Here is a 20214-nt window from a genome sequence, read left to right as displayed (position 1 = left end):
TGGCAACAGCTTGGGGGCTGGTGACTGACGTTCGACAGCGAGGCGACAGTCACCTGGTCAAAGACTCTCGGTGACAGGGCCGATTGATAAAGATGACTGGCGCATAAAGCCCGACGTAGGTGCTGGTGTGCCAGAGTCGGCGACAATATGTGCAGACGGCACGCGCCCATGGGGCAACCGAGCCTGCGCACGGGCACGCGTGACGTGCCAGATGACGACGCAGTATGGAGCGACGAGTCGCGGCCGTACGACGAGAAGCGAGGAGACGTCGCGTCGCGTCGTCGCGTCGGCCAGAGCGAGCGCGTCGAGCAAAGTCTAGCTGAGAGCTGAGAGCCAGCCGAGAGTGCGCCGAGTGGTTGGCGGTCCCTCGTCGCGTCGCCTCGCGTACCCGCCGCGATCCTCTCCATTCCGGAGTGAGCTGCCGTTGCGGACTAACCAGCAGCCTCCGCGCTCTCTCACGCGCTAGCTGTGCCGCCGCCGCTGCTGCTGCTGCCTTTGATTATCCGCCGCCGACCGTCGCGCACCGGCAATAACGCATTGCGCGGTGCCACAGACGCGATACGTCACCCGCCGCCTGCCGCCCACCGCGTGCACGCCGAACGCTAATGAATTGAATTATTTTCGTGGCGCGGCCTCCGACCGCACGCGACTCCGAGGCACGCGTGCACTCGATCGATCGATATCGCGCGACAAGTGACTCCGGAGTGTTACCCGCCGAGGTTCTCTATCTCGTGCTCTCGAACTTTCGCTCTATCGTCTTCCACGTCCTCCGACTGGCTCCGAACAGCTCTGTTCAGTGTGTACGATAAGTGTCCAAAACTGCCTGTCCACCGTCTGTCCATCGACTGTCTACCGGGTGGATCGCCGGCATTTAAACCGGTCCCCGCAGGTTTAAGGATTTCCAAGCTTTCCGCAGCTCTCCTCACGGTAAGTAACACTACGCATTGAACGCGCCGGGTCGTGGCGATTGAAAGGATTCGACGAATAAACAGCTTAAATCGATTCGCGCGCGCCACCGAGCGCGCTTGTAGAATCTTATTAACGGCGAGCACTCGCGTCGATACTCCTGGCGTTGTTTAAAACGGTCGGTCCTGCCGGTCCCGACGCGGGACGTTTCAATTAACGCTCGATGCGCGCGTGTTTTTTGCAACCGCGTGAGTCGCGCCGCGGCACCACCGTACCGTTCGACTTCCGGTTGTTGTCGAGAGATCGGCGGTTAGGAGTTCTTGTTTACGTCCGCGAGCTGGACTTCACGCTTCCTGTCTCGCAGAACAATTATCGATTTATCATTTTCGTAACCAGCTCGCCGAAAGAGTTTATCGATTTCGCGTGTACCTCGCGAGAAGTTGCGTGCTCGATTCTCTCGCCGGTTTCTCGATTCGCTGCTCTATCGTGCGTGCGTGGTTACGCCGCGACCGAAGTGCTGTTGAACCGGAGAATGGGGCTGGCGAGTCGCGTGTTTTTGATAACGTTCCATGAATTAAATCCGATAGAAGGACGGCGGAGGAGCATGATACGACATACGACGTCCTTGTCCTTTTGAATCGGGCCGCGGAATAAATCGAGTATTATCGGACAATTCGCGGTATTCTCCGATCGAATGAAATGCTTCGTGCATTTACGATTCAATGGCTCTATGAAATTTCCGTATCGCTCGGCTCGGCTCGGCGTCTAGACCAGCAAGGAGGCGTTGTTTGCGATAGAAACGCGCGCTGCCTCCTTGCTACGCTCGCCGCCCACCCGCCGAGGCATTAATTGGGTGGAGCTTTAATTGCCTTAGCACGACCGACCGCCGTTCCCGTCGAAGTTAGGGCGAGAACACCGCTGGAAAGTCGCGTTAACGTCCGCCAATCCACGGCCAATTTCTTCGGCGCTAGCAATTACCCGATTAACCGGGCAAAGTTCTGCCCTCCCGCACTCCCCCCCTCCCCGCCCACCCTCGAACAGAACGATTAATCGATTCGCGTTTGCGGGCTAATGCGGTCAACGTTTGCTATCTTTAAATTACATGTTGCCCTGAAAATTTGCGGACACCTTCGATTCGTCAAATATTAACGCTGCGCCCACCGGAAACCCATTAACAGGCTTCCCATCCGATGACTGGGCCGCGCTAGATAGGATCTTAATAATTTTGTGTTCGAGATAACATCTTAATTGATCATCGAAGTTGTTCGCGCTATTGAAAAATCGATTAAGGAGCTAAACGATTTGCTGTTCCAATAATCACCGGCTTCCACGTGAAGCGTTAATACGAAAGTTACGGATATCAGGCCATCACCGGAGGTAATTATTCCGAATACGAGGCGCAACTGAGCGCATGCCGTGTCTTTCACCGATCATTCGAATGTCAGCGGCGACGGAGCAAACAGCACGCTCCGGAAGATTACTTCCTCCGGCGATCAATGCGAATTCTCTTGTTGCGTCGAATGTTTGCAATCCACTCCGCTCATTATCCAAAGAGTTCGATCTCGACGTGGTAGAAAAGGCAATCGAGCCGAGAGTGGTCAACCGTCTCTTGTTCAGCCTCAATTGCCGGTGCTTCTTGTCTTCGGAGTACGCTTCCCCTTCGGTTGCCCCCGCCGCTCCGCCTCCCCACCCCCACACCCCCCACCTCTTCTTTCAAGTTTTCTGTTACCACGGCCTCCGAGATCCCCTCGAAACGCGGATACGGCTAACCCCTAAATGAAATCCTGGAATTAAAGTCGTATATTAACCTCCGCGGCATCCCCTAAATTAAAAAACAACATTTTTACGATATCGGTGATGGAGGGGGTGCTGGGCCGGGGACGAACGGGGGGGTCGCGGGATCTCGATGAATGGAAATCGGTTCGCGGCACCGCGAAAATTCGCTTCCCCATCGTTCCCCGATGTTATCGCGGCCTAACGTAGTCCTTGTTCTACATAGCCTGCCTATCCAGCGCGCCGACAAGGTTACCGAACTCTCCGACCGCTATTCTATTGTCCGTAAATTGCGTTTTTAAATTCGTCGGGCGTTGGGGCACGTGGCCTAGGCGCGCGAGCTTCCGAAACCTGTGAAGGAGCTCGGGGAATTTGGAGGCACGACATGATACTAATGGAAACTCACCCTCGTGCCATAATCAATCTCGAATGCTTCATTCAACCCTTAGCTGGTGACGTGGATTTTATTATACGACAATTTCGATCTCTTTCTCTTCGGTGCAAGAAACGTTTAATGAAAACTTTCGAACGAGTAACGCCGTTATAATTTTGTTTGTTGAAAGAAGTCACTCGTTACTGAATAAACCATCCATGATCGATGCATTTGTGATCTCTGTAGTATTTTAAACTGAGAATTATAACAGCACTAAATAATTTAGCGTGTTTTGCTCTATGAAAGTAATTGTAAGATATAAACTAGAATTATTTTAATCGTCGTAACTAATTATAAATAATAAAGTTTTGGAAGGAGGATGTCGATTCATTCGTTTTTTAAAATCTTTCTAACAAAATAGTCTGCAAAACTCTAGAAATTCGACCTAAAAAATTTCAAACATTTCGTAATCTAACCCTTCTATAATTACTTATCAGTAAAAACGCTAAAATTTGACCTTACAATTCTGTGGCTATAAGGAAAACACGTCGCAAGTAACAATTCCAAAGGAAAGTTAATACATTAATTAAACTATAACATAAAGCATTTGTGTATTTCTAAAAAAAGAACCGTGAGTAGACGCTACTAAAACAAAGCATTAGTGATAAGAATTTTGAGTGACAATATCTCAGATGTGAAAACCCGTTCTCCTTTGAAGCTACAGAATTGTTCAAACAATTGTATTACTTTCTTTCGAAACTAAATCGTTGAACTAATATGGCACGGCTTTCACGAAAAGATCTCCAGTAAAAGTCCTTTCGTCAGACGTTAAATGAGCAAAGGGTTAACTGCAGCATTTCCAGAGACGTCATCGGTTCATTAAAAACTAGAAACAGAAAGAGTCGGATCGATAAGATTGTTTACTCCGAAAAGTAATGGAACATCGTGAGAGGAAGACAAGGCAGAGAAAGAGAAAGAGAGAGAGAGAGAGAGAGAGAGAGAGAGAAAGTCGGAGGGTCGTAGGACCGAGCGTAAAGCGTCGAGATTACCATGGAAATCCAGATCGGTTGCTTTGCATACTTTGGAAATACGTCCACGGAATCGGGTAAGGGTGTATAATGGAAGTTGAAATTGGTTGAGCCTGTCCCGTCTGGGCAAGCTATACCCGTGTACGAGGTATCGAGGGAACGCATTCCTTGCCGAAATTGCTTCGCACTCGATTCAACGGGAAACACACGCGAATCTTCGCCGGCGTGGAGGTTGCGTTTTCGCGCGTCGAAAAATGTTCGTTCGAGACGGGCGTACGCGTGCACAGGGCACCGGGAGCACGCGGGCGTATTGTGTAATCATGCTCGCGCTCGCGCTCACGCTGCTTACCCCTCTCTTCGGTGCCTCGGCTTAACTTCCTCTGTCTCACACTCGTAAAGCGTTGATTAAAACCCACCCGTTGATGCGGAGGGGCGGCGAGAAGGAGAGAGTGGCAACGAAACAGAGCGAGAGAGACAGAGAGAGAGAGAGGGTGGCGGAGAGCAAGAGGGAGCGACACGGACGAAAGCGAGGGTGAAGGAGAAAGAGGTAGTCCGCGAGGGGTTGAGCGGGCTTCGGCGAGGTGGCGGAGGAAGTTGGGTGGGCTTGCGTGTGTACGCGTGTTGAGTGGATGCGTGTGGCCATTGTGTGGGTGCGTGTGTGCAATTGTACGAGAGAGCGCGCTCGTGCTCGGACGCAGGCGCAGCAGGGTGAGACAGGCGTCTGTGTGTAGACACGAGGGAAGAGGGAAACCTAGGAGGCTAGGAGGCGAAGAAGGAGAAGAGGCGGAATGAAGGTGGTACATATACACGCGATAGAGGGACAAGGAAAGGGCCATAGCGCGCGCACAGGAGAGAGAGAGAGAGCGAAAGAGAGAGAGAGAGAGAGAGGGAGAGGGAGAGAGACCGGATCGTAGAGGGTAAGTGGTAGGGGTGGTCCAAGGCGTTGCTTGCTTAATTACTAAAAGCTAATCAATTCCGGAGGAAGTAAAGTTTAAATTGCAAACTAAAGTATAGCCAGCTCCCGGACGTAACGCTGCAAAGCGATATTACCGTTCGCTGCATTCTGCAATTAGCCCGTGGTAAATCATTGAAAACAAATTATGGACGAAACCCGGTGGCCTCCGCCTCTCGGTCAAGCTTTTTCTCTCTTTCTCTCTCTCTCTCTCTCTCTCTCTCTCTCTCTCCCTCTTTCTCCCTCTCCTTGATCTGGAAAAATATTCGCCTCGGTCGAGCTCGGAATTCCGCTCGGTAATGCCAACGCAGCGGCACGGTTCTCTCGCTCTTGTTAATAAGCCCAATCGATCCCGCTTGATCGCCGATTCGCCATGGTACTTCGGGTTCGCATCGCGGAGCGGCACGGCGGCGGAACCGCGATCGAATCGGCGCGTCCCGATCGAAAAAAAGTTTCCGGCCGGCGGATGATACACCGTATTAAAGATCACTCGTGCGTTGAGGATTCGAGCGCGATTTCTTGCGACGGGTCTCCTCCTCCTCCTCCTCCTCTCTTCTCGCCTCCCCGTCCTTCGTGGGCGGCAGTAACACAGTCGCGCGGCACGACGCGGCGGAAGTTTCGCCGCGACGGCGATGCGGCGGATAACGCGCGCGGGGAGCAGCGGAACGGTCTGGAGAAAGTGTGCTCGAAGGAGAGATGGCGACGGGAGAAAGAAGGAGTCAGGTGTCGGTTTCAGGTTCCCCGGCGGCAACACGGAGGAACGGAGCGGACCGTGCAGCGCTGAAAACAAGCAATAAAATCAATGTCGTTTCCGGCGATTCAATTCGCAAGACACATCGCGCAATTTCACATACAATTTTACGGCAGAACGGCCAGGACTCCTATTTACTTCACGGCCGGTCCCTAACCCTCCCCCTATAACCGTTTACCTCTCCTCCTCCCTCGAACTCTCGTTTTCTTTATCTTAAATCCTCGACGGAGGGCGGCTGCGCGCGCGATCTACGAGCCGAGATTCTTGCCGAGCGAATCGCTGGGAGCCGATCGCGCACGACCAGGGACGATCGGCTTCGATCGGACTCGGCCGATTTCGACGCGGCGATATGCTAATCGAGCGGCTCTGTATCGCGACCGGTTCATGGCCGAGACGCGAATAAACTGTTCTCGTCCGACACACAGCGCGTATAATCGCGGTCACCATTGAAGCCTTCCGCTGTGAAACGATCGGACGTCGTACCGGTACTATTGGGCCGGCTTCCCACTCTTTCCGTCGGTTTTAATTTCCTTTTATTTAAACGAGCCTGTCGCTCACCGTTGCATTTGTTAATGACAAATTACGCTCGAATCACATACAATATCCGGATTATAAGGCCGATCGCCGATGCGGCTCTTGCGATTAATTTCGCTGTCGCGCCGGCCGGCCGCGGCCGGGCGACTTCCTGCGTGTCACACGCGCGCGGTAATAAGTTTTACAGCGAACCGGCATAATTAATTGCGTAACGAGCTGCGGGCCGCTCGAATGCTGTCGGCCAGTCGGACGATCCTTAACGGGTCGGCCGTCTGTTCAACGGTGATACGGAACGGGCATCGATGTAAGGAAATATTTAAACGCGACATAATGAGCGGTCTAATTAGAGCCCAAGCCGCGATAATGGAGTGACGTGACCGCGTGTAGCGTCGTTTCTAACGGATCTACTAATGAGTCCGTAATGCGCGTTTATAAGCGTGCTTCTCCGAGCCTTTCCTCCACGCCTTCACTGTTCATCACTCGAACTTTGATAGTCGGACCCATGATGGCCACGTAGTCCGGCCACCGTCTATCCGCTGCCATTCACCCTCTTTGCATGCTCCTTGTTCGTTCCTCTCTCTCTCTCTCTTCTCTCTCTCTCTCTCACTCTATCATTGTCTTTGTCTTTCCGTCCCACCGATAACCGACCACTCCAGGAACTGCGTTTGCCAGTTCATTTACCAATAAATGTATTGGTTGTCTGACTCGTACGTTTACGGCTGACGAAACATGCACACTGGCAGTAATGATCAGTGGGGTATCGGCTTCTCGATTAATTATGTAACGTAACGCGCACGCACGGTCTTCATTATCGTAGGCGGATTCGCTGTCTTGCCGATGGATGGATTTCAAGGTTATTAATTTCCTTCCGGTCATCGTCGCGCCAGAGTCGCCGGACGTATTAGTTTTCGAGCTGGCTGCACTTCCGATTTTGCTCCCGTACCAATCAGCTCTGTTCCCTCTCGCCTACTCTCTCCCTTCTTCCCCCCCTCTCCCTCTTTCTCTCTCCCCCTTTTTAGTTCTCTTCGTCTCTGTCTCGGATTGCCTGACCCCTTCCATTCCACGCAGACGACAGTTCGAAGAATACGAAACCGATCGATCGAATTCTCGAAGTATGTAATCTAAATCTCCCCGGCAAACAAGGAGTGGGGCATTGGTCGTGGCAACCGATCGTCTTGGTACCGATCTCTCGGTAATTAATGCTCAGATAGTTCACGTATCCTGCATGCCTGCATGCTGCAATGTCTCGGATTTCTGTATAGTCTCGCTACCGTATAGAGAGGCTTCTCGTATAGACGATTATACCGGTGTCATGATATGAGCGTTGACCGCAATAATATCGCATTACCAAGATTAACGTGATCTCCAATAATAGATCGGACAGTGAGCAACCATGCTGGATTAGCTGACAAGAGAGCCCGTACGCCTGTCCCGGGTATTATTCTCATTATTCGATGCCCATTAATAATCACGGCGACGTTTCTCCACTCCTTAAGTGTGGTCGGCTCGATTCAACTCGATTGTTCCTTTCGACTGTTTCCGGAGCGCATAATAAAGCGGTGAATAAATATCGGTTCTTGAGCTTTTTCGCCGCCGAGGTCTTTGTGCTGTAATCTCACAGACGACGGCCTGGTAACTAGTGTGTAACTAGTTTAGAACCAACGTCTGTCGCGATAGGGACATGGTTTTTGAAAATTATTATTGTTGGGCGAAACAGATGGAAACAATGTTATTAACAAATGATAAATACTATTGAGATTATGTGTTACGATATGGTTCGTAAGGGTCGATTTTGTTAGCGTGATGGTGAAAATTAACTGGTACTTGGTTCTTGGAGATTTGATTCTATTTTTCTCGGTTTGTTGCTGATACAAGAGTGACGATAGCCGTTGTTTCGGCCTCCGAAGAAGACACCGTGGGTTAGAGAGGGGTGGGTCTGGTTGTAGCGTGGGTGGGAAAAATGAGTCCTAGGGCGACATCGGTGTTCCTCTACATCGCTGACCGCGCGCAATATCGTTTGGGCGATAATCGGTTGTTCTAATATTAATATAATAATATTAATTATTATATATAATTATAATAATATTAATCTAATATTAATATAATATTAATACAATAATAATAATAATAACAATGATAATAATGTATAATGATAACGATGATAATAATAATGTATAATGATAACGATGATAATAATAATAATAATAGTATACGATAATTTCATGGCGCTATGAGTATAATGGTAAGGAGGGAATATGTAATGGCAGGAGTGTAGTGAAGACGTAACATTATGAAACAAGCATTTATTGCAAGGGATCTTGGAAAACATTACTTATCTTTATTTTATATATTGTACATACATAGTGATGGCAATTTATAGAACACATTCGAGATGGGACAATTTCATGATAAACTGTTGAACACATGTCGACGATCTTGAAGAAATAATATTTAATCGAATGAAATATATAAAAACGAAAAATACTACTTTAAAGCATAAAATACATTGTCTACCATAATTACGTATTGACTGGTAGCAGCTTCAAATTACGTGCGATTAGATATAACCCAACCCGAACAAATTTTCTGACCCAACTCGTAAATTCGATTACCCGATACGCGCTCCATAATTTAATCGACCGACTAATTTTAGGTTATGTATAACGCTGATCTGGACAATGGACAGCTTTTCTGCTAGTCTACTATTCTTATATCATAAGCTATGCCTTTTAAGCTTCCATAATCTAGAAGTAATATTCTGATCTCTTAAGAGTATATTTAAAATATATTTTGTAAATATAATTATCCAGGGTTTCTTAATACTTTACCTACAGTAAACCTCTTACTCTTAATAATTAAACGTTTAATATATATTATAAACTTTTGAAAAATAAACACTATTAAATAAGAGTACTTTATTGAAGAATCCACATAAAATCAGGACAATCATAACCACTTTTTTTTTATAGATATAATTATCGAGGATTTCTTGATAAGAAAAGTGGTTCGAAATATTCATAAAAATTATAACTATTACCTAAGACTGCCTAAATGAATAATCCACTAATTCAGCGCTATTATAATAACACAACAAACTTTTATACTTATAATTACTAAGAAGAAACGGGGCTTAGAAAATGGTTGAAACAGCTAAAGTAACTGTAGGGCCCTATCGGAATGATCCGCACGAACGCAGGGTCAGAAAGGGTCGAAATAAAACTGTTTAGCTGGAAGGGTCCACTACATTGCAGAATGTGGGGATAAGTAAGCGAAAGCATTCGCTCCGAACGGATCGTAGATTCAAATTGTCTCCTGCTCCTTGGCGGGGGATTCGATTTTTAATCGGTGAGCAGTCGCCGGAAAATAGCCACTTCGTCCCAGCGGGTCGCGTCTGTGGGCGACTAGACCAGCTGTCTTTTCCGCCGCCAAACAATTGTCCCTTCGTTCGCTTATCGAGCGAACCGACGAGAAGAACGAAGCGCCGTTGTTCGAAAACGGTGGACGCGAATCGTGCCGTGCTTACCCGCGCGATCACGTTAGGCTAGGCGATCCTCATCGTGGCTCTCATCCCTCTAGTGTCCTTTTCAGCTTTCTCCGCTGTTGTTTTCCACTTGTTTCGCCGCCTATGCCCGTTTTCTTCGTGACCATCGATTTCTGACAATGAGAGCCGCAGTACAGGAACGCAAGCTCTCCGCGATGTTACTATTAGCACTGCTTGGTTCGGACTTTAAAACCAAAAGCGTACGCTAAAGGTGCCGAGATCCATTTTTCAAACAATCGTAATCGCCGACTTATAGTCTAATTATGGAAATTATATTCATCGGAGGACTAGATTATGTATTAAATACTTAAATAATGTTGATAGTGAACAATTTATCCTGATCTTTTGTCATGAGCATAATTAAAATACGTGTTTGTGTAAAAACGCTATTATTAAAAATAGTAAAATAATTCACAAAATAAATACAGGACAACATATTTCCCTCTTTTACAATAAAGGAAAATCTAAAGTATGATTAGCAAATGGGTTCCTAATATTAGATCCAGTTTGGCTCTTTCAGGAAATTCTTCTTTTTAATCTTTTTTCTCACACTTTATACAGTAAAAATATTATTCACCACGCACATTTAAACAGTAAAGGCTTGTGTAAAACAAAAATTTATCATTTTTTTAGTAGGTTTTGGATTTTCAAGCTTTAAAGAATTTTCGGAATAACTTTTCATTTTCCAACGATAATTAGCAAATCTTAAACTTTGTTGAATGCGTTATAGAATATTATTTATAAAAATAATTGTATACCAACCGTTTTAAGATATTTGTAACATACTTGAACTCTTTTAAAATTTTTTCGAAAGGTATTCTACAAATATAGGGTTATCCACGATACCAGAATAGGTGCTCATTTTAGGCCACTTCAGCTTACAAGAATTATAAACATTGTCACTGGCTGAATGCAAATTGCATTTGTAATTTTGCCCAAATACAATTGAAAATTGCATCTTCTCCAAAGTTTCCTGAATCCTTCCAGCTCTAATAGGACTATGTGCAACGGCGGCAGGTGAAATCGATGAGATTTAAGGGGCGGGAGGGCGGCACGGCGACAATACTATCACCGCGGTTCATCGAAGCCAAGTGTAAATAAATAGATTGCCGGCCCCGTCCCATTTGTTAGATTAGAATCAAATATAATTCCGTGAGGCACGGGATCTTGATCAGGTCGAGCGCGGGGGCCGCGTATCCATTTTCCCGCGTAAACACGGCCACCCGGCGAACTCTATGCTTACGGGCTAGCAATCTCTGCGGCGTTAGTTACGCGAGTTCGATGAGAAACTTTTATCCGGGACTATTCTTTAATGCGTTTTGCTTGCTCGCGTGCTGGTTACTTGACGACGCGCAACATTGAAATTTACGGGGGCGGGCGAGCGTCCGACAACGGTAAGGTGATATTTAATGCGCGCGCCCCGGTTATCGGGTCCTGAGCGTAATTGAACGATTAATAAAATTACGCGGCGGCGCCGACGCGACAAAGCGACGCTGCCGCCTCGATCTCTCGCGATAATTTCCCCATGGAACCCGTGTAACCCGCGAAAATTGCGATCTTTTCCACTTACTCCGCCGTCGTTCCGCGCCGTCCCTCTCGCGGGCTGAACGTTCGATCTGTTGTCCTATGTTTTGAATTTCAGGCCGACGACAACCACCGGGAACAAAATGGTTCTCGTCGCGGCGCGGCGCGACCTGCCGTTGTCTCGCCTGGCCGATCCTCGACCTGTTAAGATGATTTTTTACAAAGGAAGAGCCACCCGTTTTTTAATATCGCGCAGCCTTCCCTGTGTGGGCAGAGGGTAGAAGGCATAAAATGAAATTTAATTGACATCGACGATGCATAACCGGTTATCGTGCATCGCACAAAGTCCCGTAGAATATTTTCATCAAACGCCCGGTACACACTTCAGCGGTGGGTAAAGTGTGTACCGTCCCGCGAAGTTAAATTTCATTCCCTCCTTTCGTTTAAGATGTATATTTTCTGGAATATGCAGGATCCTTCATAAATTGTGGTCTTCGCAGAGCACAGCGGTGAAATAAGGTCCGCAAAAGGTTCGTATAAATCTTCGGTTTGCTCGTTCCAACTTCGAGGCAAACAGCTTTTCTATTTAAATCGCCTTTGCATTGATGGCTGACCATTGTTGTCTCATTGTTTTTCTGTTATAAACCGCGAAGAACTCTTTACATTTTTCATGTTTAGCGGGTACGGTCCACAATCCCAATTATACGAACTTGTTATGTATAGAGTTTGGATAATGGAACATCCACATAAACCTTTACTGATTTTTATAATAGACAGTGTTGCATATGTAGTCGCATTAAATTGTATCATTTGCGGACATTCGCTCAAATATTCGTTCACCTTTTGAAAAAGAATAATTTTTTTCAAATTGAACGAAATAACTTTTTTCGAGTTGTTGGAGATGTAATGGCGAAAATACTTTCTTTTTTAATTTGTTATTATTTGGAATGACAAAAAGAAAATAAAAAACTCTCGTGTTTTCAATTTGTCTTTTTCCGAGTCTGTAACGAAAATTTAACAATTGCGTTTCATAGATCTCAGTAATTTACACGCATACTGAAGATTGTAGCGAAATGTAATTATTTGCAACGTATTATTTAAATTTTCGCTATAGACTCAGACAAAGGAAGTTAAAAAACGCGAGTTTCGATGTTTGTTCTTCGTTACAAACAGTTGTAAACCACTTACAAAAGATTGCAGACGTTGTCTAGCAAACTAGTGCCTTTAGCATCTCAAAAAGAAATACGAGTCATTGCGTCCACTTTTAAAAACGTTATTCTGTTTGTAAAAGTGTCCAAACGTCAACGCGAATCACTGTACATGGAAATGGTTTTTAGATAATAGCGAATTCAGATATCGGAGGTTCGGATAAGCGAGGTTCTACCGTACAAAAGTTTCTGCAATCTGGAGACTAAATTATGTAGAACGTGATGTCGCGTTTCATTTATCGTCGGATGCATAATCGTTTCGGAAGGAATACTTGAAAAAATTGTCAAATAAATTGTATTGTTCGTTTATAATCAGTAGATTTCAGATTTTATTGCAGCTTAATAAAATTCGTGGGCCCGCCATTGACTTTTTTCGGTCGCCGGTTTTCCATTCCGCAGCGCTCTGGTCGGCATTTTCGCTATTGTACAATACCAAGAGCTTCCGCGAGAGGAATAATTATTTCTGCGTAAATGACGATAATCGGGCTATTATTACGTTTACGGCATTACAGTGGCGCGATATTACAGTAGTACGTTATTAGAGTATTGGAGGATGAATATTAATCGGGCACGTACGAATGGTGCTTATAATTAAAGTAGACGCGTCATCGGATGGAAAATTAAATTAAACGATAATCGACTAATTACGCAATGTCATTCCGATGGACAAAGCAAGATTTCTTTCGCACAGGTGGATACATGTTGCGGCGAGTATTGTTCGTTGACGTCTCACGTAACTCCCTGTAATTAGAGTGAAATTATTGATTTCAAAATGACATTATTTTATCAAGAAATATTAATTTCACAGACGTCTGTCATCCGCGTTTTAATACCCAAAAGGTTCGCACTGTGAAAATTAATAATATCCCCTCGCCAATTAATATTTTATTTAAGGTAAACAAAAACAGAAAAGCACGATCGTTAAAGTGAAAAATACGTGATTATTTATTTATTTATTTAGCATCAACGGTGCAGAAGCCCATTTAATTTGTTTACAGAAACTTGAAGCAGTTGTAATTTTATTTTGAAACTCACTTGATATTTTTATATTGGAGCTCGTAGTACAAATAAAAAATGTTTTCAATACATATTGCTCCTGATATTAATTTGGAATATAACAATTAACGCTTTACGTTAAATAAAAAATGAAAACTTATAATAGCTAAAATGAAGCTAAATATAGTGCGGAAGCTTTTTTATTATAAATTAATAAAAACTCCAAACTTGTTATGTCAATTTAGATGAAAGAAAATAAAAATGCTGAAAAGTTATGTACAAAGTAGGCTTGTTCACATTAAAAAGTGTGCCAGGTTGTACACGTTTTTAAAGTCGTAAAGAAATAATTGATATTTCTTTTACAATCTTATAAAATTTGCATAAAATAAGTAGCTTTTATTTGAGAACTTTTATTTTATCTTACCTTCCTGAGAATTATAGCAATGAAATAAAAGATAGCGAAATATTTGGGGTTGATTCCATTCCTGTATTTTCTTAATTTCCGACTTTGGAATCATCTCTTGTTAGTTTTGTGACTTTTAATTGTCATATTTTTTCCCGATTACGTTTTCTTCGATTCAATTTGCTGTTAGAATTAAGTACAGAATATCTAATTTCTTGCACAGTACATATAGACACTAGGCATCTATTTTAAATTGAGATAAGCTTTGCTTTGTCTGTTAGCAATACTTCGTTTAATGCAACTACACAATACATATAAATAGTCCTACTTTTGTTAGAATTAATTGACGAAAAAGAAGTTGTAATTAACTTAAAAACGTAAAAAACATCGTGGGCTTGAATGTATCTTCTAGTCGGATTTTTAAATTTTGATCTAGACGAAAATCTTTGGGAGATACTAATTCTGTCAAGTAAAGTATTAATTGTAGAAGGCAATAAACTAGTCGGAAAAAGTTGCTATCTGCAGATTGCGATCGCAACAATCAATTAATAAATTAATCGCTATCCAATTTGATCTGCAGCAACGAGTTAATACTGGCGTAATGTCGTTGACTTTCAGTGACGTCGAATTAATTGCTAATGGCGAGCATTCGACGCCGCGCGTATTTTCCGCCCGTGCGCGCGCGCGCGCGCACTCCCGTTACGCGGACTCGGCGCCAGAAAACGCCGTTTTTACCAATTACCTGGCCATAAATTTCGCGCGGACCGGTGGCCAATTATCTTGGAATTAGCGTCGCGTTCGGGCGTCGCAAACGATCGCGCGTCTTTGTCTAAGCGGCGCGCATTCGCCTCGCTAATTAGAAGAAAACCGAGTAATTACATCGGTTGGTCGGTTGGTTGGTCGGATCGTGCGACCCCTTTTTGGAAAATTCGCCGTGGAAGCGACGCGACGGCAACGCGGCTGCGCACCACCGGCCATCAGTTGCTGTCGTCCGAACGGAATTATCGCGAAACGCTATAAACGCCTCTGTGGAGCGCTCAGCCCGGGGAACGTTTAATTAATCTTACGCGAAATCAGCGGGCTTTTATTGTCATTAATAACAGAGCTGTATTTAAACGAGAGAGAATTTTGAAGGGCGCGCTTAATGATTCCGGCAGTGCCAGCTCCAAGTAATTTCGCCGGTAATCGGAAATATGGAATCGGCCGTTTGATAAAAGACATTAGTAATGGCGCTGTCGATCCCCGATAAACTATTTATTACGGCCACCGTCCGATATGGCGGCGTTACACGCGGCAAAACCACCCTGCGGATTGCCGGGGGTGAGCTGCCACCGCGTTTCCCAGCCCCCTCCCCCCGGCTCTCTCTCTCTCTCTCTCTTCTCTCTTCTCTTCCTCCCTTCTCTTCGACGCGCCCCACCAACCGCGCACACCCACCCCGACTCTCAAAACCAATTTTCGGGATTTCATTTGGAAAACATAACGTGCTTCGTGCGCTGTTTATGGGTTCCATTAGGAAGCTGTCAGCCGGTGATCCCGCGCTGCATTCCCGTGCCCCACGAAGGAGCACCATGCGATGCTGCAGCCGATACACCAATCGCGAGGTTCCGTGCCACCTTCTGGGACCTCGGCTTATCGGATATGTGGCATTGATCCACCGTAGGATCCGTTTGATATCGAACCGTGGATACTTTTTCGGGCCGATCGCTGTATTTTATTAATTTTCCACGGGCTAACGATACGTCGCCGCTGTCGCCACTATTTTATGCGAGCCTGCCGATCGTGGAACGTAATAGGATGCCCCCGCTACAATCTACGGTAATAAATTGTAGAATTTGTAGCTTATTTCGTATTAACCGAGTTGTGCTTTACACACGCCTATAGCCGTTGCTGCATGGTATTAATATGACAATTTTGTTTTCTGGATTTATTTCATCGTTAAATTATGGGGGATATGCAGCAGTTACGAGTTACTTCTTGTCGCTGCAATAATGGTTGTGATAAACGAGATTTTTCTTTTTTTTGGTAGCGACACGAAGCGAGCAACTGGAATAATCGTTCGAAGCCTCTTAATTATATAAAACATCTGCCGTAATAGCCAAATGTTAGCAAAGACCGCAAGAAGTTTACCGAATGGATCTTAGTGACCATATCACCATTCCATATGGTCGTGAAGCGTTAAGTGATTAATAGATGGCCAAACATGTTTGTCAATCGTGCCTAATCCACAATTGACTATGCCATAATACTCAACCGTAAGCCGGGCTGAGCATCAGGACTCGATAGTAATCTAGATATCCATCATCGTGCTAATCACCAGATCTTGTAATGAACAAAATTGTCTTGACACGTTGTAATCTTACGTAAGCAACAAATATTGCAGGCGGCGAAAGAACGCGATACACGACATTAGAAAATCTCTGGTAATTTGTAATTTTAATAGCAAATGCTTTTACTACGTTCGATTTTACTTGTTCAATATTCTCAGAAATTTTAAAAATGTGTAATCTAGGGTAGTGGAGCTAATTACTGTAGGGTGATCAATCTATGCTTAGACTTGTTTTCGAAAATATCTAATATTATATTTACCGAATCTCATTCTCAATTTTTGTATTCTTTTATTTTGCTCGTATTTGAATGAAACAATTAACTATGTCTTATTCGGTAAATATAAAGCTCTGTGTTGTTTATTTTCGAATAAAAATTTTTATGTGTTTTATTCGATAAATATAAAGTCGTTCCTATTTGAATAAAAAAAAAGTATTTTATTCGAAAACAATCCAAAAGCACAGCAATTGGTTATCCAAAAATGACTAACTCCACTATATTAGCTAAAGCAATGTACCCTGCCGAGGAAACAGAAACTGACAGCGACTCTGCCGAGGAAAGCATTTCCACTGACAACGCGAGACAATAGCCTGTAAATTGCGACAAGGTATCAAGAAGGCGGAGAAACGAGAATTTTGATTTCGGACGATGATGAAATTGGTGTTTCGCTACGGAATCCTTAACTCTCGCAGTATCACGTTCGATTAGTAGTCAGATTTGTTTCCTGTCCAATCGAACGGCACTACCCAATTAAGTTTACTCTAAATTGCGCGATCGTGCTGCTTGTTTTTCTTCCAACCTCCCCCCCCCCCCTCTTCTCCCCCCGTGTCAGCTGGGATTGCTGTATGGAAAAATCGGTTTCGGTGCTGTCTGCCGAGTCGCGTACAGCGTATTTTCTGCATCCAATACGCATCCGAACGTGTATGACAAACATTTTCAGCGACGCGTTACAACCTGGAACGTTCCGTTCTCCTGCACCACCACCGCCACCCTCTGCCCCCTCCGATCCCCCCTGCCGCTAAACCCCCCATTCCCACCCCCGCAGTCGCGTTGGTGCACGCTAATCGGTTAAATCTATTCGTCGTAGTTGCGCGCACCGATCGCTAACAAATCGATGGAACCCATTAAATTCCTAACCGTGGAGTGTGACGTTCAAATTATTCATCGTTGGAAGGAGAATTAGCGATTATGTCCAGGGTACGGTTGAAACGATCTCCCGTGAAGCGGCGCAGATTGTTCTGCTCGTTTCCTGTTCAATTTTGAATCGAAGCTCTCCACTGATAGCGATTCGAAAGAAGAAGCTGCTACATGTTTATGAGCTTTTACCGATCAATTATAATCACGACGGTGTTGTTAGTTTCGGCGCCCCGTTTACTGCGTATGCAATTGCATTTCCATGAATAAGGCATATTAAATTGTTTTATTCAGAAAGAAACAAAATAAAAGACTTTGTATTTATCGACTAATAAAACATATTAAATTGTTTTATTTAAATATAAACAAGACAAAAGAATTTACTTACTACAAAATAATATAGTTTTGGAAACTGTCTTAAAATATAATGCTTTCATGCTTATTATACGAAAGGGTATAATTATGTGAGAAAAGTAAACATTTGTTTTCAAAATTGAATGAATACTCCAATAAAGTCGTATGAAAAATCACCTAAATCACCCTAAAAAAAATAGAAGTAAAAAACGTTAGGGGTGGTTTCTGTTACTGTAGCACTTTAATAAGTCTTTACATTTATTAATGTTTTTTCACGTGCCCCGAGTAAATTGATTGCGTTCGCGATGCGACGGGAGAACTTCTGGATGCCGCCTGTCCCCGAAAGTTAATTCCTTTCGGTATTAATACAGAAAGTGCACCTCCAATAATGAGATTGCGCTGCGCGTAGGGGATGATATAAGGGGTCGATTACAAAGCTCGTTCGTAATAACATATTGTTCGCTGAGCCATGTATACGGCCAGGGGTGGGTTTGATGCGCCGTATACATATACATATATAGGCAACACAAACAGACGATACCGTGAATGCAATAATTAATTCGTTAGCTCACGGTTAACGGTGACTGCCTCGAATATTGAGATCGTCCTTGGGGGGTGGCTGGGGCTGGAGTCTTCCGGGCTGCGGATCGGCTTTCGTTCGTCCCGAGCGAAAACGAGGGGGGAGGGGGGACCGGAGTCGGCTGCGCTTGGCTCGGACACGTGAAAGATGAGAGTCGCAAGTCACTCGCCTAATTCGTTCGAAGCGTTCGAGTCTCTCTAGCGTGCACACGCTGCTGGTCGAGTCCTTGGCCGCGTGATAGAAAAAGTATTAAACGAAGATCAACCGTGGAGTTTACCGGGCCAAACGGTCCGGTTCTTTTCGTTCGTGTTCCCCCTCCACCTCCTTCTTTTTCCTTTCTTTCTTTCTGGATCTTTTTTCCCCTTTTATTTAGCGATATCGGAGGAACGATCCAGCGGCGCGCCTAGCAGTCTTCGTTCTTTCTGCGAAAATGAGACGTGGCCGTTCGTTCGGAAAGACTGAGATAATTACTTTCGGTTTTCGGGCGTACGCTTCAGCGAGCGCAAACGAAACAGGCGTATCTTGCGGTCGTGAATTTAATTAAATATTTTCGTGGCCGAATGTCCGTTCGCCGTGATCATCTTGCCTCCTTTTTTTCCCCCGTAGACACAGGGCAATTTACTTTTTTAATGTCTGTAATGAATTAAACGCTCCCCCAGTCCCCGGGCTCCCTTTGCCCGCCGGTATTACCAACCCCCGTCTTGCTCGCTTCCTATCCCTCGCTTACGTCGACCTCCATTTTTATCCCAATATTCTTCCATTGTCCGTGCTCGCTTTGCCTTTTGCCCTCGGCCGTCTCCCGTTCCCTGCTGCTCCACGTGCAGTTTACAACTTGCACACTCGTTAATTTATTAAGTGGCACGATCACTTCTGCGCATAGGCGCAGGTATTGCTTGGAACAGGTTAAGAGCCTGGAACAGGTCACTTCGACAAGACGTATCGATCTTCTACACGTGCAGCTAAAGGTTAAGGAATTTTCGATTTCGGTTAACACATTCCATGCCACGTGTACCAATGGTGGTACATGCTTAAATAGCTGTTCAATGCATTAAAACAAATATTTTATGACAAGATAGAATCTAAGATATAATTTCCATCAAAAGAATACATCCATAATAAGTCTACTTCAAAGTTATATTGACAATAATTGATAAATAAACATAATATATTGATTTTTATAGCTTCAATTGACTAGAATCAAGAGTCGACTAAATATAGCTCGGCACGGAGCATGTTAAACAAACTTCCATTCGTCCTTTTAACCCTTCGTCGTGCTAGGTATCATATATATAATGGATACACTTGCCTGTATTTAATTGTGTTCCGAATTTAAGCAGCACCACCTACTTTCTAAATTACTTTTTTTAGGTCTACACCTGCGCGAGGGTAGGATCCAATAGAAGTAATTTACTCAGTGAAACGAAAGCTACGGCTTTCAAGCTTCCGAGATTCTACGGACAACGACACTCTGTGGACTCGCGTTTAAAATTGTTTCAGTCTTAATTGTTTGTTCTCGACATCAGTTGAAATATTATGAAGGTAATAATATGCTTAGTCAATGTTTACATTGTTATAAATATTTCGGATTAGATAATGGTTACGAACTAATGAAATAATGAAAATACGCCTATATAGGTAACAAAACAAATTTATATATTTATATTATTTATATTTGTTTTCGTTTATATTCGTTTATACTTACGTGTGATGTTTTGGTGTTACGCATCGCCGAATTATTTCAAATTGTTGTAAATTGCAAGCTTCAGGAGCTACATGCGCATTAATTTCTTTTCGTAATCGTTGAAACGAGTTAAAACTAATCCAACGGCACT

At 44.5% G+C, this 20214-nt stretch overlaps 1 protein-coding gene across 2 annotated transcripts in view; it reads left to right on the top strand.

Moving 5' to 3' along the window:
* Window positions 1-247: 247 nt before the first annotated feature.
* Window positions 248-20214, top strand: part of LOC144476230 (LIM domain only protein 3) — a 107054-nt gene continuing 87087 nt past the window's right edge. The window contains exons 1-2 of one of the 2 annotated variants that reach the window (XM_078192916.1): window positions 248-927; window positions 19751-19921. The gene's annotated coding sequence lies outside the window, so the exon portion shown is untranslated. The remainder of the gene's footprint in view (window positions 928-19750; window positions 19922-20214) is intronic. The other variant, XM_078192915.1, reaches the window with a different exon arrangement.

This window comes from Augochlora pura, chromosome 10 (assembly GCF_028453695.1).
Source record: "Augochlora pura isolate Apur16 chromosome 10, APUR_v2.2.1, whole genome shotgun sequence".
Taxonomy (NCBI): domain Eukaryota; kingdom Metazoa; phylum Arthropoda; class Insecta; order Hymenoptera; family Halictidae; genus Augochlora; species Augochlora pura.
This window is presented reverse-complemented; position numbering and strand designations above follow the sequence as displayed.